We start from the raw sequence: 24,528 nt of genomic DNA on the forward strand, positions 1-24,528 counted from the left end.
CCCTCCTCCATCAGGGTATCTGGTGTCCCCTTATCAACTACCCCATCAGGCTGCAGCCCCACCCCTTGCCCTGTCTGGATATTGGGTGACTGGCTCCCATCTCACCTGTCCTATTTGGCAGGTTCTTCTGATGGATCACCCCTGTCTCATGGGGGTCCGTCCTCACCTCTGCCCCATTCCCAGCCATTTGTCATTGGCCCTGATGAAGGGGCAGACCCGTTCTACAGTGCATGGTGGTGGTGCTGGTGGGGGAGGGGAGGATGCCTCCCTTCCCCTCCCCTCCCCGTCTTCCTGGCTCAGGGCAGACTAGTAAACACAGTGAACTGGGCTGGTCCAATTGTAGGGCCCAGGGACAGGGCTGAAAATGGGTGGTACCTGCCAGGCTCACAGGAATCGAGTCTTGAGGCACTGAGGAGGGAAAGCAGGGCAGGGCTAGCCTGGGTGAGCAGGAGACACAGGATGAGGGCTTCCCAAGAGGCCAACCTGTTCCCCAGGGCTGTGGCTGCAGAGGCTGAAGCCTCCTGAGATCTGTGGACTTCCTTGAGGGGCTGGGTCCCCCGGCGACACTCAGGGGACATTTATGTGAGGGAGTGTTAATTGAGACAGGGTCGGGCTGGGGATTTAGCTCAGTGGTAGAGTGCTTACCTAGGAAGCGCAAGGCCCTGGGTTCGGTCCCCAGCTCCGAAAAAAAGAACCAAAAAAAAAAAAAAAAAAAAAAATTGAGACAGGGTCTCTTGTATCTCAGACTGGTTTCAAACTCAAAGGTGACCTCGAACACCCGATCTTCCTGCCTCTAGCTCCCCAGTTATCACGGTGGGCACCGCCATGCCCAGTTTCTCTGGTGCCTGGGATAGAATTGAGGACCTCATGCTAGATAAGCCCTCTGCCGGTTGGAGTACCCTCTCCAGCCTACACCAGTATATGCATGCATATATGCCGCGTATGCCTAGGAATATGTATATGTTTATGTGTATATGGGTATGTATAGGGAGGGATACAGACATGTATATGTGTATGCATATGTGTGTGTGTGTAGGCTTTGTCACTTTAAAAAACTACGCTTAATCTATTTGTATGCATATGCACATACCTGTCATGGCATCCACGTGGAGGTCAGGGCACACCTTGCCAGAGTGAGTTTGCCCCTTTACCACGTGGCTCCAGAGCACTGGACTCAGGTTAGCTGGTGCTTCAAGGAGCGCCTTTCCCTGCTGAGCCATTCACTGGCCCCTCCTTCTCTTTAGAAACAAAGTCTCTTGTAGCCCAGGTTGGCTTCAAACTCCCCACCCTCCTGCCTCAGTCTCTCCTGGGCTGGGATTACAGGCATGGGTGGCCACACCCAGTTAAGTGTTCTCTTTACATCAAAACTCATGGGGGCCTTAATGTGCTGTGGTGCTGATTGTCAAGGAAGTGCCAAGCCATCAGGATGCCCTTTAAGGAGTAAGTAGTGGGCAGTTTGTCCGGACAATTAGATAGCACTCTAAGATCTGAGCCATTAACGTTCGGAAAAGAAGCTAAAACACATTTTACAGAGTTAAAGAGCCAGTCTTGGACGCCTGCCTGGCTGTTGGAGGGTCAAGGAAAATGAAGTATGAAGACAGTGAGGGGATCAATGGTGTCAGGAGTTTAACGGCTGACTGGGGCTGGATAGACAGACCCTCAGAGCTAGTCAGCTGATGTATGTGGTCCTGTAGACTCTGACAGGGCCTGTAGACTCTACAACGCCAAGTGTGAACCCCTGGCACAGTCTGCCGGTGTTGGGGGGTGTTGGTGTATCCATGGAGAACCGTCAGTTGACAGATGCGCCCCTGGGTACAGGGTGCTCTAGGTGTGGAGACCCCGTGTGGGGCTGGGGGAAGCGTTCTGTGCCTTCCAGTCACTTAGCTATAAACCTGAATAAAAATATAAAAATAAAGGGTGGCTGGAGATGTCTCCGCGGTTTAGAGCACTTGTGATTTTTGAGTCACAGCACCCACAAAGCGGGTAGAACCGACCCTAACTTTGGTTTCTAGGCTTCAGTCCTTCTTGGGTAAAACATGTACATGTGTGTGTGTTTGTGCACACGCTCGTGTGTGTACATGTGTGGTGCCTGTGCAAGTGCACATGTATGTGCAAATGTGCTTGTCTGTGTGTGCTCATGCCCATCTATGTGCCTTTGCATACACACCTATGTGTGCAAATGTGTGTGCATGTTTGTGTGCACACTCCTGAGTGTGCAAGGGCGCACATGTGCATGTGTATACAGCCTCGAATGGCGTCTGGGTGTGGTGATGCATGCTTTTAAGTCCTGCCACACCATGTCTGGTCCCTTTTTCCTTTTATGTGGGAGAACACACAGTGTCTCTAGAAAGGGGACAGGAGGAACATCTTTTACATTGTGGGGGAAGGCAGAGCATGGTGGGGCAGGGGACGGAGGGTAGGGGACACGTTTGAGGCACTGTCTTTGTCTGCTCCCCTCTTTTCAAACAGCACAGCTGTCAGATGTGGGTGAGGGAGGACCCGTGAGATGGTATCCTCCACAACTTCCCACAGTCACCTCGTGACATGGGTGCCACCCCTCCCTGCCCTGCAGATGAGAAAGCAAGAACAGGGAGCTGGTAACAGGCAGGAAGAGGCTCTCGTGATGGGGCGTCACCATTGTGGCGGTTTGTCCCTGCCACCTCACAGGTACACCGCTGTACAGTATCAGGAGGTGCGAGGGTTAGGAAGGTCTGAGCTGAACTCGGGGTGAAGATGTGGAAACAGCGGGTCTCCATGCGGGAAGCTGCTCACAGAGTTGTCCCGGATCAAGATGGCGGCCGGGTCCTCACACTTCTCACTGACCAGCCACAGGGCACACAGGCTCTGCTCTGCAGCTGAGGGATGCCCAGAGGAAAGAGTCAGGCGTGAGCCATCGGCTGCCAGGTATACTAAGTGCCCAATCTCTTGCAGAGCTATCCCAGCACTCCCATCATCCCCTGCGGCCCTTGGAGTCCCTGTTCTGGGAACTTTGCTTGGGGCAGCTGCTTCTGGCTTCTGATTTAGTCGAAGGGAGCTGGGCCAGGCTAGAGACTTGAGCTGCAGCCCATTTTCCTGCCCTGTGTGCGTGCGTGCGTGCGTGCGTGCATCCGCGAGCGTGCGTGCGTGTGCCCGTGTGTGCAGGCGTTTGACCAGCAGCTTTGCGTGCCTGTGTGACTTGCCAAGTGGCCCAGACACTTTAGCTCCTGGGGATTCTTAGTCCCTGGCTGCCAGACTCCTTGGCTTCTTGTCAGCCCGGGCTATGGGTACCAGAGACACCCGAGCACAGACTTCTGCCCAATGACAATGGCCCTTCCTTCCTCAGATCTCTTGGTGGACAGTGAGCCTTTTGCTTAAGACCTTTGGAGAACGGGGTCAGTTATCCGTGCCAGCAGGGTTAGCCCTATTCAGTTGCCTTAAGTATGGCAGCCATAGCCGACGTGTCATGGGACTTGCCGGCTCCAACGGAATCAGTGGAAACCTGATGTGTAAACCACAACACTTCTTGTCGCTGGGTGTGGCAGTGAGTGGAGACCCCGCTTCACTCTGTGGTTTTGGAGGAGATGGGGTGGGGTGGGGTGGGGCCAGCATCACACAGTGGCCGTTCTTAGATTCGTTCACTGTCATTCCAAGACGGCTCTGCAGCCTCGAGGGTTCCGATACGATACCTCAGCTGCATATTTTTCTTATCACCTTTATTATTTTATTTTGGTGTTAAGTAGTTTATTTTTAAGACAGGGTCTCATAATAATGTTGCTCTGGCTGTCCTTGAACTCCCAGGGATCTGTGTGTCTTTGCTTCCCAAAGACTAGAATTAAAGGTGTATATCATTTTAGCTGGCTTTCTTATTTACTTATTCTTTTTGTTTGTTTGTTTGTTTTGTTTATGTGCATTGGTGGTGTTGCCCGTATGCGTGCCCGTGGGGGGGTCTCAGATCTTGGAGTTACAGAGAGTTGTGAGCTGTCATGTGGGTGCTGGGAATTGAACCCTTAACTTCTGGAAGAGTAGCCAGTGTTCTTAACTACTGAGCCATCTCTAAAGACCTCTACTTAAATTGTTTTTTAAAAAAAGGTTGGGGCTGGGGATTTAGCTCAGTGGTAGAGCACTTACCTAGGAAGCGCAAGGCCCTGGGTTCGGTCCCCAGCTCCGGAAAAAAAAAAAAAAAAAGGTTTATTTGGGGTTGGGGATTTAGCTCAGCGGTAGAACACTTGCCTAGCAAGCGCAAGGCCCTGGGTTCGGTCCCCAGCTCCGAAAAAAAAAGAAAAGAAAAAAAAAAAGAAAAGAAAGGTTTATTTATTTCATTTTATGTGTATGAATGTTTGGCCTGTATGTATGTATGCATGCAAACCCAGGCATCGGACCTTCTGGGTGACTCTCTAGGCCAGGGACCCAGATCTTTTCATCTGGATCAGGAGAGGTTGCAGACAACAGTCTTTGAACATAAGACAAGTCCCTCTTCCTCCCATCCCTGTGCCAGGACAGTGGCCCCAGGCAGTGGGGACCAACAGGTCCCATCCAGTCCAAGTGGAGCACCACAGACCAGGACTTTTGTGGGGACTGCTTAGGCATTTCCTGGAGCGAACTGTGGGCTGGATGTCACTGACTCTGCCAAGCCACATGTTGGGATCCACTCCCTTGTAGAAGGTGGAGGATCTGGGGGCCAAGGTCTGATCCCATCACCCTACCCCAGGTGACACACCATCACACAATCCACAGCCGTAGGGTGGCCTGGCCCATCCACGTGCCTTCAGCTGTTCTGAGGGGGTGCAGGAAACGGGGTAGATCCTGCTGCCTGTGAGGCCTGGCTCTCCTAGGGCTCATACGGACACTGGGACACCGACTACAGCAGTGACTCCCCCTGCTAGCTTCCTCGCCTCTGAGGGACAGCTCCCACTACCCTCCCAGCAGCTCCCCCAAGCTACAAGAGAACCTAGCAAGCAGATTCGTGGAGAGGGAAACTGAGGCCAGTCTCCTGTGCAAAATCACAGGGTGAGTTAGGGACTGAAACTCTTTGACCGAGCCATATATTGCTATCCAGGTTTGACCGGTCTCCCTCAGCTTCAATCTTCCGGAAATAGTTCAGGACTGGCTCCGCCCACTTCCAGGTCACACCGGGGTCGATTTTCGGGCCGCGCTGGATGGCTGAGTACCTGTGATTAGAAAAGCTGGCGATTCTCCACCCGGAACGCATCCGGGAGGCGCCCTAGCCTCAGTAGCCCTGCTGATCTTCAGAGGTTAACTGCAGCGCTTCTTGCTCAGGCTGGTCTTGAACCACGGTCCCGCCTGTGTCCCTTTCCCGAGTGAAGCATGAAAGGCTGCACCGCCATGCCTGGCCTTCTGCCTTTTGAAACAGGGTCTCTCGGAGATCTCAAGCTCCCAGGCTGAGTTTGACTGGGGGTCCCCTCCCCCGCAAGGCCATGATGACAAGTGTGTGGTATGGACTGTTGCCCTTTACATGGACTCTGGGGCGTGGGATACAGGTTCTCTATGCTTCACCGGATGAGCCATCTTTCTTTTTCTTGTTCTCCTCCTCTTTCTTCTCCCCCTCCTCCTTCCCTTCTTCCTCTCTTCCTCTTCTTCCTCCTCCTTACCCTCCTCTTTCTCTTTCTCCTCTTCTTCTCTTCCTCCTCTTCTTCATCCTCTCCTCTTCCTCTTCTTCCTTCTCCTCTTTTTTTTTTTTTTTTTTTTTGAGCTGGGGACCGAACCCAGGGCCTTGCGCTTGCTAGGCAAGCGCTCTACCACTGAGCTAAATCCCCAACCTCTTCCCTTAACTCTTGCAGTGGCTGTTAGGTGCATAAGAGGAGGCTTGGTACTGGGTACGTAACAGAGGGTGACGAGTGTTTATTTAGTGTGTTCCAGGCTCTAAGCTTAATTGGTCTCCCCAGCACAATTATCACCAGACTGATGATAAATAAATAAACGGTTTTGGAAATGTTAGTCAGAAAGAATTAGAAATATTGAGTTCCCTCAACACTGTGTCGTTGATCAAACTCACAGAGATGAACTTTTAAAGTAAGAATGGTGGCTGGGGGACAGCTCAGCTGTTGTGGGCACTGCTTGATCTAACAGAGGACCTGGTTAGGTCTCCGTCAATTCATGTCTTCACAGCTGTCCATAGCTCCAGTTCCCGGGAAGTCAATGCCTTCTTCTGGCCTCTGAAGGCACCGGGATCGAATGTAGTACACAGGCATATATAGAGTCAAGATCCTCACACCATATAAAATAAAAAATAAATCCAGGGGCTGGAGAGATGGCTCCGTGGTTAAGAGCACTGTCTGCTCTTCCAGAGGAGCGGGGTCTCGTTCCCAGAACCTACAGAGCAGTTCACAACTCCAGTTCCAGGGGCTCCGGCGCCCCCTTCTGGCCTCCTCAGGTACTGCATGCACATGCGCACATGCATCTGGGCAAAACATCGCAATTAAAAAAAATCCCAAATCTTTAAATATTAAAAAAATAAATAAATCTGGAAAATAAAATCAAAGCAGGAATGGAGCTGGGAGCCTGTGAGATGCTTGCTGACAAGTCTGAAGACTTTGCTCTGGGGACCTGCACTTAGGAAGAGGGACACTGACCTGTTGTTGTATGTTACCTCCTGTCCTCCATGGTTGTGCCGTGACAGACTCGGTTGTTTACACTGACCTTGGATTTTTTTGTTCTCTCGCCTTAGCTGTGTGCTGCTGGTACAGATATAAGCCAACACATCCACCATATTCAAGGATAAAGAACTTACATGACTCTATAACAGTTTAAAAGTAGCCATGTAGGGGCTGGAGAGATTGCCCAGTGGTTAGAGCACTGACTGCTCTTCCAGAGGCCCTGAGTTCAAATCCCAGCAACCACATGGTGGGTGTGTGTGGCACAGTGACTTCCAATTCTAATTCAGGAGGCAGAGGTAGGAGGAACTCTGTGAATTCTAAGCCATTTGGGGCAATATAGTGAGATCATGTCTTAAAAAACCAAACCAAACCATGAAAGTAGATCCAGAGATAATTCTAGTTAAAAGCACTGGCTACCCTTGCCCATGTTCCATTCCCAGGACCCACATGAGAGGGCTCCAACAGCCCGCCCCTTCATCTCCAGGGGGCGTCTAACACTCTTCTCTGCCCTCCCTTGACACCTGTACACACTGGACATAGGCACACAGAAACATAAATTAAAAATAGAATTCATGGGCTGGAGAAACGGCTCAGCGGTTAAGAGCACCCGACTGCTCTTCCAGAGGTCCTGAGTTCAATTCCCAGCAACCACGTGGTGGCTCACAACCATCTGTAATGGGATCTGATGCCCTCTTCTGGTGTGTCTGAAAACAGCTACAGTGTACTTATATATAATAAATAAATAAATAAATCTTTAAAAAAATTGAATTCATAATAATTTTTAGCAGGGTATGGTGGCTCACTCCTTTAACCCCAGCCCTTGGGAGCCAGATGCATTGGATATCTGAGTTCAAGACCTGATCTACAGAGTGAGAGTTAGAAGGTGTGGCCTTGGGGCTGGAGAGATGGCTCAGCGGTTAAGAGCATCTGACTGCTCTTCCAGAGGTCATGAGTTCAATTCCCAGCAACCACATTGTGGCTCACAACCATCTGTAAAGAGATCCGATGCCCTCTTCTGGTGTGTCTGAAGACAGCTACAGTGTACTTATATATAATAAATGAATAAATCTTTTTTTAAAAAAGAAGGTGTGGCCTCGTTGGAGGAGGTGTGTCGCTGTGGGCGTGGGCTTTAAGACCTTCACCCTGGCTGCCTGCAAGCCAGTCTTCTGCTAACAGCCTTCAGATGAAGATGTAGAACTCTCAGCTCCTCCTGCACCAGGCCTGTCTGGATGCTGCCATGCTCCCACCTTGATCATAATGGACTGAACCTCTGAACCTGTAAGCCAGCCCCAATTAAATGCTGCCCTTGGGGTTGGGGATTTGGCTCAGCTTGCCTAGGAAGCACAAGGTCCTGGGTTCAATCCCCAGCCCCGAAAAAAAAAAATGCTGCCCTTATAAGACTTGCCTTGGTCACAGTGTCTGTTCACAGCAGTAAAAGTCTAACTGAGACACCTTATCTCCGAAAACAAAAAATAAAAGACCAAGTAATCATTGTAGCTGGGAGGCTGAGGACCTGCAAGGCCCTGGCTTCCGCCCCCCAGTTCTGCACAACTAAAAACCAAAAAAAAAAAAAAAAAAAAAGCAGGAAAAGGCTTTGAATAGACACTTCGCCTGAGAAAGCTCACAGATGGTCGATGAAACAGTGTCCAAGGTCAGTAATCACTAACAAAATGCAAATCAAGTCCACAAAAGATACCACTTCACACTCGCTGGTGACGGCCATTAGCCCCAAAATAGAAAACAGTCATTGTTGAGGAGGATGTGAGAACACTGGGACCCGGTACCGTGGGCGGGGCTGCAAAACCCGCACAGCCAACCAGGAGGACAGCTGGTACGCCCGTGTGATCCAGGAATTGAAATCTTTGTTTCCAATTCTTCTGGGTACTGAGGAGTTTAAGTACCTCAGAGTTAAGATCCTCAGAGAAGGCTTTCAAAGGAGATACTAAGTAGATACTGGGCCTCCAGCAAGCGCCATTGTTCGCCAAGGCTGCAGGACATCCATTGGCTGATGAATGGAGAACAAAAACGTGGTATGCATATGAGATGGAATATTACCCAGCCCTGACAATGAGGGCAGTTCTCATACGTGCCCTCATACGTGCCGCTGCACAGGTGTCATTGAAGATGAGTAAAAGAAACATGAGATTCTGAGTTCAAGTCCCTAGCACCATGCCTTCAAGGGCCGGGTATGGTTATGACTACATAGTGAGACGTTGTTTCAAAAACATTTTGGGGGTGGGGGCTCAGCACTTAAGGACACTTTTTTTTTTTTTTGGATTTTATTTGAGGCAGGGTTTCTCTGTGTAGCCCTGGCTGTCCCGGAACTCACTCTGTAGACCAGACCCAAGAGATCCATCTACTCCTACCTCCTGAGTGCTGGGATGGGCTAAGTTTGTGTTTTCCCTTTTTGTTTTGAGACAGGGTCGCATTGAGTTAATCTAGTTTCTCCTTGATCACTTTGTAGCCCGGGCAGACCTTGAACTAGATATCCTCCTGCCTCAGCCCCCCAGATTGGAATAACAGGCCTGGACTACCACAGCAGCCTGCATTTTGTGCTTTAACAAGTACCCACTCTGCTGAAAAGCTCCTCGGTCTGGGGTCAGTCGTTCTCAGGAGACACTTGGCAATGTCTGTGTGTTTTTTAACATGTCTGGGGACAGAGGTGGACCCCTTGGACCTGGTAGAATGTGACCAGAAATGCTGCTTGGGTCCCACAGAGCCTGGGAAAGCCCTGCATGTCAATTGGTGCTGTTGGGTGGACACCGATCTATCTGTGTGAGTGCTTTCTTTTTTTTTTTTTTTTTTTTTTTTGGTTCTTTTTTTCCGGAGCTGGGGACCGAACCCAGGGCCTTGCGCTTCCTAGGTAAGCACTCTACCACTGAGCTAAATCCCCAGCCCCGTGTGACTGCTTTCTATACTCCACTGTGTGTGTGTGTGTGTGTGTGTGTGTGTGTGTGTAAACCCCCCTCACACATCTAAGCACATGCCTACAACTGAGCCACACCCTGTGCCCCTCCCCCACATGCATCATGCATGGGGACCGGGTCTGGATGGCAGAGAAGGAAGGGCTGTGGAGCACAGGCATTTACTTCCACCCTTGACTTCCGCACTCGAGTTGGACGTCCCCACTCCCCTTGCAGGTTGAAATATCAGAAATAGACATGAGGCTCGCTGGTCCAGAGTGCCTGGGTGTTGTCGTGAGGGAAGGCACAGCCACCTGGTCGTCTCCTCCTGGGGGCCGTCTGGGCTCAGTTTGCCTCATGTTATTGCTAATGCTGTTTTATGGAGCACCGGGGCGTCATCTCTAAATATAGTGCATGACTGTAGAGGCTGCTGCATCCCGAAGTGTGAGCGGTACATTGTTGGGGGTCACCGCAGAGGAGGCTGGAGGATGTGCAGAAGCATGCCTTGGGTTCCAGGAGGCCTGGCACTGGACACACTTGTGCTTCCCTCCTCCCTCTCCTCCTCCCCTTCCTCCCCTCTTCCTCTGCCTTCCTCCTCTTCCCTCCCTTCCTTTTCTTATTTTTTTGAAATATGTCCTTTTAAAAACATTTATTTAATTTAATGATATGAGTACACCATCGCTGTTGCTGTCTTCAGACACCACCAGAAGAGGGCGTCGGATCCCATTACAGGTGGTTGTGAGCCACCATGTGGTTGCTGGGATTTGAACTCAGGACCTCTAGGAAGAGCAGTCAGTGCTCTTAACTGCTGAGCCATCTCTCCAGCCCTCCTTTTCTTGTGTCCTTAGTTGTGAGCCTTAGCCTTTAAGGCTTTTTTTAAAGACAAGGTTTCTCTGTATGATCTGGCTGTTCTAGAACTCACTCTGTAGACCAGGTTGGTTTCGAACTTGTGGAGATCTGCCTACCAAGCACTATCTGTTATATGTGGTGCAGGAGATAGAAGCCAGCGCTTCATGTGTGCTAGCAAGCACTCCAACAAGTGATCCACATCTCCAGCCTTGCATTCCTGTGCTTTGGTGGCCCCTCTTACTATCTGCTGTCCCTGTGTCTTCTTGACTCAGGAATGTCCAGTTGGTGGCCGGGGGCTGTGTTATTAATTAATGAAACTGGGGAATTGACTCGAGACAGAGTTTCACTGTGTAGTCCTGGCTGTCCTAGAACCCACCACGTAGACACAGATGGGCTGAACTCACACCGGCTCTCCCACCTCTGCCTCCCCAGGGAGGGGATTAAAGGTGTGCTCCACCACACCCGACTTAAGTGTATATTCTAATATTTATCCGCTTGTCACCTTGGTGTGGTTTTGTTCTTTGAGGAGGATTAGAAAAGCCTACCCACAGTTCTTTAAGCTGATTTAAATATGTCTCCCATACTGTGAGAGCACAGAGACAATGCGATAACAACCCGATAATTGTTACTTTGTTACTTCCACTCACACTACAGAGAATTCCAGAGAAGTGGAGCCTGTTTTCTTCCACACAGCCTTACTTTTCCACCTTCCTCTCCGGCTTGATCATCCCGGGTGTGCTGCTAGCCACTCTGTGTCTTTCACTGAGACCCGACCCCAAGTCACTCGCAGGAGTGTTCTCTCAGAACTGGGGGACAGGTCTTTTCTCTTGGCCGCCTCTGTCTTCTGAGCTAGTCACTGTCGTCTGTTTTCCCTTGGACAAGGTGCTGCTTCTCACCCCGTGTTTTCTGGTTCCTGAGAACCCAGTGAGTGCTGTGTTTGGCTTGGTGTTGCTGGTTGGTGTTCTTATCTATCTGGGTGTTTTTGTTTGTTTATTTTTCTGCCGTCTCTTCGAATGCCTCGTTTTCCCTCCTCTCTCTGGACTGGGACAACAAGCACGTTCGGTCTTCGGGACAAGCACGCTCGGTCTTTGGTTATGCTCACACAGCCTCTGTCCGTTCCTCCTCCCAACAACCCATGTCCTTCCTGTAGTTCACGCTGAATGTTCTCTGAGCAATTCATCGTTTCCATCTTTCTGCCCTCGACTTCCCTGCTTTCCTCTCCTCTGTTGCTTTTGTCTTGCTGTTGAATCCTTCCAGTGAGCCAACAGAAAAGGTTCCTTCCATCATTGTAGAGTGCATTTGGATGTTCATTATGGCTGACAAAATTCTATAGCGTCGGAGCCCAGCTCCCTCTCTGTTACCCTCTCCTTGTTCTCTGTCTGGGTACTCCTTCTTGACACCCACTCACCCATCATCTATCTCCCTATCCACACAATCCCTGCCATCTACCCATCCACCGATCCATGATCCAGCTACCTTCTCACCCACCTGCCCACCTGTCTATCCACTCACCCATCCATCCCCATCTACCTCGCCGTCTACCTACTACTGTTTCTTGAGACAGGGTCTCAGTATATAGCCCTGCCTGGCTTGAAACTCACTATATAGGCCAGACTGGCTTTGAACTCACATGCCTCTGCCTCACCAGTGCTGAGGTTAAAGGTGTGCACCTGGCCCATCCATCTATCCATCCATCCATCCATCCATCCATCCATCCACCCATCCATCCAATCATCCATCCATCCATCCATTCACCTACACACCCCTACACCCAACCAACCATCCATTCATCCACCCACCTACCCACCCATCCACCATCCCATTCATCCACCCACCCATCCATCCATCTATCCACCCACCCCACCCCCACCCATCCACCCATTCAGTAGCCTTGGGTCCCTCCCACTTCAGGACACTTGCCTTTTCTGTTTTCTCTGCCAGAAATGCTCTGCCCACAGATCATCACACATCTCCCTCTCTCTCTCTATTTAGGTCTGTTCAAATGTCACCTCTTCGAAGCGAGGCTGTAGCCCGGGGGTGTAGCTCAGTGGTAGAGTGCTTCCCTGGGCCCCCCCGTCCCCAGCACTGCAAGCTCTGAAATGGCTTCACATTCAGTCTTTCCTTTCAGCCAACATGGTTTTTGCAGATAGCATGGGCTAGCATTTGAAATTGCATTGTTTATCATACAACTCCCCTTTATCATGGAATGTCCCCGATCTTATGAATGGTGTAAGGCTGGTTAGCAGCTGTGGGCTCCACCCACTCTTCTCCGAAGGTTAGTGCTGCACATAGTAGGTGTTCAGGAAATACTGGCTGAGCACATTCAAGACACTAGCATGGGGTTTATCCAGATTCTCTCTCTCTCTCTCTCTCTCTCTCTCTCTCTCTCTCTCTTTGTAAAATGTTTATTTATTTAATGTATGTGAGTACACTGAAGCTGTCCTCAGGCACACCAGAAGAGGGCATCAGATCCCATTACAGATGGTTGTGAGCCACCATGTGGTTGCTGGGGATTGAACTCAGGACCTCTGGAAGAGCAGTCGGTGCTCTAACCACTGAGTCATCTCTCCAGTCCAGATAGGGGGTCTCATACACAGTCCTGGGCTTCTGAGATGCACATTCTGATGCAGGATGCCTGCGGTGAGACAGAATTCTACCTGTCTTGATGGGCAATACAGACTGGGCCCGCTCTCTGTCTCTGTCGCTGCTGTCTCTGTCTCCTTTCTCTGTGTCTCTGTCTCCCTCTCTCTGTGTGTATGTGTGTGTGTTTATGTGTATGTGTTTATGTGTGTATCTCTGTGTGTATCTCTGTATGTGCATGTGTATATCATGTGTGTGTCTTTGTGTGTATGCATGTGTGTATGTACGTGTGTACGTTGTATGTGTGTGTATCTGTATACCTGTGTATCTGCTGTGGTATATGTGTACTTGTGTGTATCGCATGCGTTTGTGTGTGTGTGTATCTGTGTGTATCTGCTGTGTGTATATGTGTATTTGTGTGTATCGTGTGTGTGTGTATCTGTGTGTGTGTATCTATATATCTGTGTGTGTATGTGTGTATATCTGTGTGTGTATCTGCTGTGTGTATATGTGTATGCGTGTGTATCCTGTGTGTGTGTGTATCTGTGTGTGTATCTATATGTTTATATCTGTGTGTGTGTATATGTGTGTGTATGTGTGTGTGACCCTTACCCTTTCACCGGCTTAGGTCTGTCCTCTCCCACTGATCTTCACCCGAGCCTTGGACCCAGGTTTTGAGCAGCCGAGCCTTAGATGCCCTGAGACTTGGTTTCACACCTACTAAGGCCCAAGTGCCCAGTGCAGTGCCGTCCTCCTGGCCTGAGGGTCCTGGTAGGACTTCTGCTCATTCGCCCATGCCTTCAGCCTCCTATAAAGACCCTCAGTGGAGCCTCGTTGAGTTTCTGCAGAGCTGCTCAGGGGTCGAGAAGGATTCTGGCATTTTGGCAGTCAAGAGAACATTATGCAAATGACATGCAAAGTAGCAGCTAATGAGCCCTGATTGCACTGGTCCCGGTGCCGGGGAACACGTGGATAATTGTACCGGGGTGGGGGCAGGGGCGGTGAGTGTTTTGGGGGCTGGGCAAGAAGCCACAGCAGGGGTGACAGAAGTGGGTGTCACAGGGGAGGGCTTGAGAGCAGCTGCCGTGTGACCTAGGCAGCACACTGTCCTTGTCGAGGCTGTCCTGATTAAGGAGTGGGAACAGGGGCAAAGATCAGTCATGGGAGAACTGGAGCTGCATGTGGGGGAGCAGAAGGCTGTGACTGGGTCACGGGGTGGGGGTGGGGCTTCCCCAAGCAGGTGGGCCAGATTAGGCTAATGGTAGGAGTGGTGTGGGGAAGACACTCTCCACAGAGAGAGAGAAGATGACAGGAGGGGGTCTGCTCCTCCCACAGGGTCCGGCTGGTATCAGAGTGTGGGATGGCGGGACTTGGGTTTGCCAGGCAGCAGATGGGCTGGGTCAGACTCGCTGGGAGGGGGCAGCTGTCTTTGGGGTGTGTGTGTGTGTGTGTGTGTGTGTGTGTGTGTGTGTATCTGTCTGTCTGACTGTCTGTCTGTCTGTGTGCTGTAGCACCTGGGAACCCTCCCCTCCCCAGCTGTGACCCTCTCCAGAGGGCCTCTGCTCTGGATCCCTCTTGGAGTCAACTTCTTCCAAGGCTAGATGTTGGCCCTGGTGCCCACCACTTGACTGATGCTTCAGGTACAATGACTGTTGTACCTTTGATCTGCTGAGGATGAGGTGAACTTGGCTCTGAGCCTTACAGTCATCAAGTGGCGGTGGCTATGTTTTCCAGATAAGTCTTCCATAATGCAGTCATGAAATTCATAAAGATTGATGTGTAGAGTCCCAGCCCGGCCCTTGACTTTATCACCTTGGGAAAATGGCTTAGTCTCAGAGCCTGTTTCCTAGTAGACACTGTGGCCTTCTCGTGGTTGGAAGAGCAACTGAGCCCTCTAGCTCATGGGGGGCTTGCCACCTTATACCAACATCTCCAGTAGTGTGGTATTTCCTGTAGTCTGTGGCTGGCTTAGTTCGATTGGCAGCAGTCTTCTGGTTGACAGGGACTTGTGCGATGAGGGTGGATTGGGTTGTCATCATTATTAAGAACCAGGGCCTGGGGGTTGGGGATTTAGCTCAGTGGTAGAGCGCTTACCTAGGAAGCACAAGGCCCTGGGTTCGGTCCCCAGCTCCGAAAAAAAGAACCAAAAAAAAAAAAAAAAAAAAAAAAAAAAAAAGAGTACTGACTGTTCTTCCAGAGGTCCTGAGTTCAATTCCCAGCAACCACCTGGTGGCTCGCAACCATCTAATGGGATCTGATGCCCTCTTCTGGTGTGTCTGAAGACAGGAACAGTGTACTTACATATAATAAATAAATAACTCTTTAAGAAAAAAAAAAGAACCAGGGCCTGGTGGTGCACACCTGTGATCACAGCCCTCAGGATGGAAAGGTGACAGCCAGCCCGGACTGTGGAGTGAGGGCAAAGCCAGACTGGGCAACTTCTCGAGACCCTGTCCCAAGATGAAAAACAGAGACTCGTTGGGGATGCTGGTGACATGACTGGATAAAGGTGTGTGGATCAAACTCTGGCCACCTGAGCTCAACCCCAGAACCCCTACGGTAAAAGGAGAGAACTGTGTCCTATAGGCTGTCCTCTAACTTCCAGAATTTCACCATCGCGTAGGGGTGGGTGTATGCACACTCACATGTGCGCATGCGCGAGCCCACACAAGATAAAAAATTGTGGGACTGGTGAGGTGGTTCAGCAAAACATCCATAGACATAAATAAAAATAAATAATTCTAAAACATTAAAAGACGTCCAAAAGATTTGTTTTAGTTAGGGTTTCATTGCTGTGAAGAGACAGCACGACCGCGGCAGCTCTGATAAAGGCAAACATTTCATCAGGGCCGGCTTACAGGTTCAGAGGTTCAGTCCATTGTCATCATGGCGGGGAGCAAGGCAGTGTGCACAAAGACATGATACTGGGGGAGCCAAGAGCTTTATGTCATCCAGAAGGGCAGTCTCTTTCTACAGTGGGCAGAGTTTGAGCAGTAGCCCAACCAGTGATACACTTCCTCCAACAAGGCCACACCCATTCCAACAAAGCCACACCTCCTAATAGTGCCACTTCCCATGGGCCAAGCATTCAAACTGCCACAGTTGTGGTGTGAAACTCACTATGTACTTGAATTCACAGAGATCTGCCTGCCTCTGCCTACTTAGTACTGGGATGAAAGGTGTATGCTTTCATACACACACACACACACACACACACACACACACACACACACACACACAAACTATCCTTTGTCCTTTATAAGTAAATTTATTGTCATTGTCTTTTTTTTTTTTCCGGAGCTGGGGACCGAACCCAGGGCCTTGAGCTTGCTAGGCAAGCGCTCTACCACTGAGCTAAATCCCCAGCCTGTCATTGTCTTTATAAAATGTATCTAAGTCCAAACTCTTTTTTATTATTACTTATTTATTTTATGTGAGTACACTGTCACTCTTCAGACACACCAGAAGAGAGCACCGGATCCCATTACAGATGGTTGTGAGCCACCGTGTGGTTGCTGGGATTTGAACTCAGGACCTCTGGATGCCGTTCTTGTTGCCTTCCCCTTGACGCGTTCCCCTGTCCTCCTTTTGAAACACTCAGTCAGATGCAATGAGGAAGATACCCATGCGAATTTCTACCTTTGCAGAATTTTAGATTTATTTTTTACTTTATGAGTGTTTATGGAATGGTGAAAGACACTCCGGTTCCCGGTTGAGGAGGCTTGAACCCCAGTGACCCGATGTCTTACACCCTATGCGTGCCTGTTGCCCTTGGAGGCCAGAAGAAGGTGTTAGATCCCTTGAAACTGGAATCACACACTGTCTTAGGGTTTTACTGCTGTGAACAGACACCATGACCAAGGCAACTCTTATAAGGACAACATATAATTGGGGTTGACTTACAGGGTCAGAGGTTCAGTTCATTATCATCAAGGTGGGAGCCTGGCAGCATCCAGGCAGGCATGGTGCAGGGGGAGCTGAGAGTTCTACATCCTCATCTTAAGGCTGCTAGGAGAAGACTGGCTTCCAGGCAGCTAGGATGAGGGTCTTAAAGCCCACGCCCACAGGGACACACCTACTCCAGCAAGGCCACACCCACTCCAACATAGCCACGCCCACTCCAACAAAGCCACGCCCGCTCCAACAAAGTCACGCCCACTCCAACAAGGCTACAGCTACTCCAACAGGGCCATACCTTCTAATAGTGCCACTCCCTGGGCCCAGCATATACAAAACCATCTCATAGTCATAAGCTACCATACAGGTTCTAGGAACTGAACTCAGGTCCTCTGAAAGAGCAACCAAGTCTCTTAACCCAAGTGCTTTCTTGCACAACGAATATATATATATATAATTTATATATATATATATATATAATATAATATATATATATATTTAAAAAGGGCCGGGGTTGCTGAATACTGGTAGAGCACCGTCATCCCATGTGTGAAGCCCTGCTTATGCCCAGTAACGAAAAGAGGCAAAACAAAATCACACTGACCCCCCCCCCCATTTTGTTTTTATCAAAACAGACGTTGTCTTCTGTTTTATCTGCCCTCCCTAGAGAGCAGCGCTGGGGCAGTGGGGCTCGGCCATGAAACAAGACTGGAGCGTGAATCTTAGCAGGGGAGGCTGGGGACCCACGGAACATGTGCGGAACTCTATGACCCCAGAGTGCGTCTTGTACTGATCTTGATCCAGGAGCAGCTGCATGGATACCAAAGGCATGGCGAACCGTGCTTACGGGGCATAGGAGTCCCTGCTTAATCAATCACCCGGAGGACAAGGATGCAGATGGGGAAGTACACGGGAAGGGACTGTGAGCCTTGAGTCACAAGCAATAGAACAACCCAGTGTGTCCTTGTGATGGAGACGGAGTCTGTGGTCCACGTTGGTCCCCTCTGCCCTCAGTGTGCCAAGGGTCAGAGTATTCTTAGCCATAGAACGTGGTTTGTTTTCCCCCTCAGACAAGGCTGTCAGCAGCAGAGAAGAGTCCTCGGAGGACACATGCTACAGCGACACTTACCTCAGACATTATCATAGTGTCAGCTGGAGACGGATGTCCTGTAGGTCACGCTGTATGTCCTGGTGGCTGGTCTTCTGTCTGGCCTCTAGACAACAGTCCTCCTGGGTCAGGTTTCAGGTCCGTGTGGAGCCTGGAGCTCAGAAGGTGTCTGGACAGCAGTAGGGGTGAGATAAGCCCAGGGCCAGGGGCTCCAGGTAGCATCAGGAGCTTCAGGGTGGGGCAGTGGTGTCCCTGCCCCTTCTCCACCAGTCCTCCTCTAGCAGCAGCACAGCTGAACCAAACGGTCCAGCTTATCAGTATGGGTTGGACCCCCGAGATCACATCCTGTCTGTGGAGGAGTTCATGGTTCAAGCCTAGGTCAGGGCACTTTGCTGCGTTTGGGGAGCATCCTCACACGCAGACTGAGGGCTCAGATACGGAACTGGGATTAGATAGGAAGTTTGTGTGTTGTGCATTTTGGACCAGTGTACACACGTGTGCACATGTCTTAAAGATGTGTGATGGCTGGCATTAGTTTTGTACATGTGCTTTGTGTGCACAGGTGAGCTGGTTCGCAGATTTGTGGAAACGCATGCATGCAAACACATATAACAGATATGTACATGTGTGTGCTGACACACATGGGAACATGGATCAGATGTGTATGTGATGTTGCCTAGAGGTGAGCAACGCTAAGGGGCCTCAGAGCTGGCATCAGAGACCTCGGTGCCAGCAGCCACCTTGAGAAGTTTTATGACTCTGAGGCCCAGATCCAGTCTATACAATGGAACACTTAGGAGTCAGAAGCAGAAAGATCAGAGGTTCAAGGCCAGAGTCAGTTCCATAGCAAACTTAAGGGCTTTATAAGACACTGCCGCACACATAGCCACACAGGGGCGGTGAGAGCGATGGCTCAGCGTGAATTGCTCTGTCAGAGGGCCTGACTTTGGATCCCAGCACCAGCTCTAGAAGAATCTGATCCCAGCACCAGCTCTAGAAGAATCAATGCCTCCAGGTCTCTGTAGGCACCAGCATAAATAAAATAAATCTTAAAAACAAAAAACCCGACAACAAAAAATCTGGGACAGATGGAGATGGCTTGGTCAGTATTTTACACAAGAGCTAAAGGACCTGAGTTCAAATCCCTAGTGACTACATAAAACACAGAGACACAGTGGCACATGCCTATAACTCCAGCAATAGGGGCTCTGTGGTTGGTTAGTGCAGGACAACTGGTGAGCTCTGAAGAGCCAAGCCCCAGGCTGTCCATTGGCTTCCACATACTCGTGCATTAAAAAAATATATACCGTGTATGTGTGTGTGTGTGTGTCTGTGTGTCTGTGTGTGTATGTGTGTGTTCCCGCACGCACGCACACATGCACACATTTGGAAACAGGGTCTCTATGTAGCTTCTGCTTTCCTGGAACTCGCTCTGTAGACCAGGCTGAACTCTAAGAGATCTGCCTGCCTCTGCAGCCTGTGTGCTGGGACTAAAGGCATGGGCCGCCACCGCACAGCCAATCAATTACCTTTATTATTAATAAAGCAGTATGGTGGCTCTCCACCGTCCAGCACTCCGGAGGCTGAGGCCGGAAGATGTTCTGTGAGTCTGCACAGTGTGGCCCAGGCTAGTCCAGACAGCACAGGGAGGCTGTCTCGAACGTATATTCATGAATCCGTAAAATGGGTATGAACTCTTGTGGTACTGGATTGTGTGTCAGTATTTCACAGTCAACCTGGCAGGACTTGGAGCAAGCGGGGTGTGTGTGTGTGTGTGTGTGTGTGTGTGTGTGTGTGTGTGTGTGTGTGTTTCTTGATCACTGAGCCCCAATGATGAAGCTTAGCGTGCGGTGAAGTGTGAAGATCAGAGCAGGAGCCTCACATGCCCTGCAGTGAGGCTGGCAGCGGAGGGGGAGGTCCGACAAACCCGTGCGGGTAGCGAAAATTCACCAGAGGCGCGCCTGCGCCCGGGTCACCGCGGTGTGGTGCAGAAAGAGGGCGTCCCCTGCCGTCCACCCAGAGAGGACGTCTGTGCGCAGCATTGCCCGGTTGCCATAGAAACGAGCAGCGGGCGGTGGGTGGCTGGGGAAGGAGGTGGGTCGGGAGGGGGGGAGGCCGGCGCGTGGGGGCGGGGAGCTGGCTCCTGCAGTTCGGGCGCTGTCGCCTCCCGAGCCAGAGCGCGCCGGAGGGGACCCGAGGACCGAGTCCCGAGTCGGACACCAGGCGCCTCCTCATCCTGCTCGCTGCCACGGAGCAGGTGGTCAGCCAGCCCTTCCGACCCTGGCCTGGCCCAATTGGGGCAGTAAACGCCCACCTGTCCCCAGCTTGGTGCCCGGCCGAGCTCAGGTAGGCGATGGGGGTCTGGAGAAGTCTGCGTGGACAGTGGGGACCCAGCGCCCCTGCCTTCCCACTGGCCACACCTGGTAGCAAGCGTGCAGGTCTGTGCAGGTCCATGCTGGGTCCGAGGGGTTCTGGGGGCCAGGGACCTGCTCTCTTCATCGCATGGGGACTGTCTCTCCTGTCTGTGGTCTTGTCACTCCTCCGTATATCCTTCCCTGTCAGTACCACAGACGTGACTTCTAGAGCTGCTCCATTCCCTGGGGATGACGGGCTTAAGGGGTTAGAGTCTTACCACAGTGCTGTGCGTTTCCCCCCAGGTCGGTGCTAGACAGGGAGGGGCCAGGCGTGAAGAGCAGTGCGCTTGTCTCCCACCCCAACTCCCGTGCTGGTATGCCTTGCCCTCTGCGGCCAGACCCACTGGCCTCAGGGCAGAGATCTGCCAGTCTCTGGCCGGCCATTTGTCACAAACCTTCCGCCTGACACCAGAGCCTCTGGGGTGACTCCTGGGTGGGCTGGTACAGTGACTGGCTGAGTCAGCTCAGTCGCTCCCTCTCCGTGCTCTTCTAGCCCGTGGGATGACCTGCGACTCTCAAAAGGGCTCCTGTCCCAATCCCCAGACAGTCATGGATCTCTGTTGTGGATATGCCTGTGGTCTCCCTCCGCTTCTCTGTCCCTCTGCAGCGGTGCTCCTGGGGACCTCCTGCTCCCTGCTACTCCAGGAACGGGGACACTGCAGAGACGCTACAGCCGCCGCTGCTCCGGAGGAGGGGGCGCTGGGAGGAGTTGAGCAGGGGTAGCCAGGAAACCTGCTCAGAGGACCAGAGTAGGCTACCGTGACAGTGGGCTAGGTCCAGCAGCTCCTGGCAGTACTCCGTCTTTCAGGAAGCGTGGGCCTCCCTCCTTCCCATGGGCGTTCAGGCCAGACGACCCGCGGCAGGGTGGGAACCTGTTGTGGTTTGTGGTGGTGCTGATCTCTGCAAACGTCAAGTACACAGTCTGGGAGTGTGGGTACGGATTCACGCCTGGAACTCAGGGGCCTGGGAGGTGAGAGAGCGGAGGTGTGCCGGCAAGAATGGGCTCAGGGGGTGCAGGTAACCCTCCCCGAACTCCGCCTCCCTCCTTTTCCCTCCCTCACTGAAGCTTTGGGTTGGTTTGCCTTGCCCTCTGTGGCCAGACCCACTCGCCTCAAGGCAGTCAGCTTGGTCTCCCAGCTGGGTTTAGTGATGTCTGGACGGCAGTGGCTTTTAGCCAGCAGCTGCCCCTAGCTTGACCTCTGCTTCCTCGGTCCTGCCCTGTCTGCACCCTCCCCACAACCCTCTCTTGGCAGAGTTCAGTTTTTGCATATATTACATTGCCACTAGACTCAGGACCGGTCCCCGGGGTCTATAACTCATCTCCAGTTGTCTGCAGCCAAATCACCTACTGAGACCCCACCACCCGACCCCCGGGAGCTTCTTCCACATAAGAGAGAGCCCTAGGAAGGCCCTGGTATTCAAAGGCCTGGATCTGAGGGGGGCTTTGGCTCCCCAAAGCAACTCCATGTCAGCTGCCCTGAACCCCAATTCCAAAGTCACCCCTCCACTCCTCTCAGCAGTAGATGTCCTCCCGACTCCAGAGGCACAGTATTTTCACACCCACCTTCTCTCCCTCCCTGTAACCACCTCTCCCAGGTATCCTGCCCTCCAGCTGTGAGCTACAAGGCTCTGCTCTCCCTGACAACTGTAGGGCTTCTCTGCGAACCTTGGAAGGAAAAACTAGACCAGACCCCACAGCTCCTCAGTCCTTATCGCTGGGGCAGAAATTCTGGAGCTGAAAGACCAGGATACAACCTCCACCTGGTCCTCCCCTCCCCGCCCCCACCCCCATCCCCCACCACCCACCCTGCTCAGTCTGCTGTTCCCATCTAACCCATAGGAGCCCTGATTCCACTTCAGTGTCTTTGCGCAGGCTGGGCCCTCTGGCTGAGTGCTGCTTGGAGCCCTTTTCCTTGCTTCCCTCGGGTCTTTGTTCAAATGTTACCTCAGAATGGCCTTCTCCGGCCACCTGCGTCCCAGGCAGTCGTTCCCTGTCCCTTTCTGTGCCAAGGTCTTCCACAGACCTTGTCAAAACACAGCCTAGATTGTCACTCACTGGCCCTCCGCCTTCTTGCCTGTCCCACCCCTTTAGGATTTCATTCCCACAGGCTCAGAACGCCCACCCCCCAACTGCAATGTGCATCCTTCCTGAAAGCCAGTCCCGGCCTCAGGGGCTTTGGGCTCTGGGATTTGGTCCTCCAAGTGGGAGGGCAGGGTCTTGACCTGGGCAGTGGCCCAGGGGCCCAGGATGGAAAAGGAGGCAGGATTGTGGATGTGACTCCCTTTGAGAGGCTGTAAAGTAGGGAGAGCAAGCTGCTACATCTGTCCTCACCACGCCCCATCTCGCCGCCGCCAACGCTGCTCCCTCCTCTCTGTCACCTGGATTCTGTACCGTGATGGGGGAAACTGGTTTGTTCCTAGCAGGAGTGTGACCCACACCCACACAGTCAGCAGCCCTGACTCTTTCTCAAGGTGGTCATGGATGCTATGGGTTCAGGACAGACAGCCTGGTGCCTGGATTGGGCGCCAGCATTTGTTCACTAGTTAAGGTGATGAGCCCAGACCCGAGGGTAGGTGGCTTTTCTCTCAGCCAGATTCCACTTCTGCTCCCCACCTATGGGTGCCTCACTTAGGGCCCCCCAAATTAGCCCTGAGACAAGTGGGGAGTAGAATCTTGGAAACCTAAGACGGGGGTGGGGTGGGGTGGGGGAGGGGCGAGAGAGGCCTAGAATCCCTTGGGTCTCTGCAACCTTCAGGCTTGGATCTAAGGCCTGGGGTAAAGCCTGAGCCTCACTGCTCCTAGGCAGGTTACAGGCACCGGGGCTTCCTTGACTGTCACCGTCCATCTCACGGGATGTGTGCACCCTAAGGTAGTGCGGGCCTCTTGTACCTTTCCCATCCATCAACAACTCAGCCAGGGAAGCTGCATTGTCTCTGGGGGAATGCTGGCTCCTTCACCAGGTCGGGAGGGTAGAGCTGTGTTTGGGGGAGACATTGTAGAGGGGAGAGGGGGTTCTCATCTTAGGACACAGGTGAGGAGGGGCTGGAGGCTGCCCTCTGACAGTCTGTGGCTGTCTGTAACCCCTTCTGCTGCTGGCAGAGTCCACCAAGCCTCTGGCTACTCAGTCAGTGACTACTGGGCCCTGGGTCTTCCTGGCTCCCTGCAGCACAGGTAAGGTTGGATCTTGCCTCCTTTGAGGGCCATTGTCTGATTTTATCATTTCTTAAAGAAGCCCCTTGGGGAGTTTCAGGCGCGGGGTGTGTGTGTGTGTGTGTGTGTGTGTGTGTGTGTGTGTGTGATGCAAGTCAGGTGGTTAGCGTTTGTTTGTTTTGTTGGGGACATGGGAGGTCTCCCGTGGCCCAAACTGCTTCAAATTAGCTATAGACCAGAGCACAACTTTGAGTTCCTGATTCTCCTGAACTTTCTGGGTGCTGGGATAACAGCTGTATGTCACTGTAACTTCCTCTCATGCTAGGCTGAGCTGCAGCCCTGCCACTGCTGCCATCAGGCTTAGCTGTCACCAGCTAGTACTGACTGAGTGTTCAGTAGGTGCCAAGGTACTTCATCTACATGTAAAGACAGAGAAACTGGGGCTGGAGAGATAGCTCAGTGGTTAAGAGCCCTGACTGCTCTTCCAGAGGTTCTGAGTTCAAATCCCAGCAACCACATGGCGGCTCACAACCATCTGTAATGGGATCTGGCTTCTAGATCTAAAGAGAAGGCAAGAAGAAGCAAGCCCGGGCCCTGTCTCTTCACCAGGACCTTGGGAGGTTCGAGATGAGAGCTCTGTGTGTTAGCTGAACGTATTGTTGGCCATAGAACAAGGCCTACCTCTGCCCACCGCTTTCTACCTCTGCCCCAGGATAGGTGGTGTGCACCTCTCCCAACCAGCTTATCAATGAAGAAACCGCCTGTAGTTGGAGGGACCCACTTACAACTGGGAAGTGGCAGAGCTGGGATTTGAACCCAGTCTTCAACCCTATATATGGCGTGGGCAGTACACCTCAAAACTGGAGTGGTACCCTGGGCTTACACTGAGGGAGAGGTGTGAGGAGAGGGTGGATGAGGGCTGGGATGGGTCAGGAAGAGAGGCAGAGGGGCAGCACACTTGAGGGAGAGTGACCAGAGGAGGCTCATGGACCGAGGAGTGGCACACAGCACCTCACAGCTAAACCCATTGTTT

General features: G+C 51.9%; 1 protein-coding gene across 3 annotated transcripts in view; it reads left to right on the plus strand.

The window, feature by feature from the left end:
- Pacsin1 (protein kinase C and casein kinase substrate in neurons 1) overlaps window positions 1-24,528 on the plus strand; it is a 49,564-nt gene that overhangs the window by 10,598 nt on the left and 14,438 nt on the right. Inside the window, exon 1 of one of the 3 annotated variants that reach the window (XM_039098628.2) lies at window positions 20,138-20,276. The gene's annotated coding sequence lies outside the window, so the exon portion shown is untranslated. 3 annotated transcript variants of the gene reach the window in all.

The sequence above is a fragment of the Rattus norvegicus genome, chromosome 20, assembly GCF_036323735.1.
Source record: "Rattus norvegicus strain BN/NHsdMcwi chromosome 20, GRCr8, whole genome shotgun sequence".
Taxonomy (NCBI): domain Eukaryota; kingdom Metazoa; phylum Chordata; class Mammalia; order Rodentia; family Muridae; genus Rattus; species Rattus norvegicus.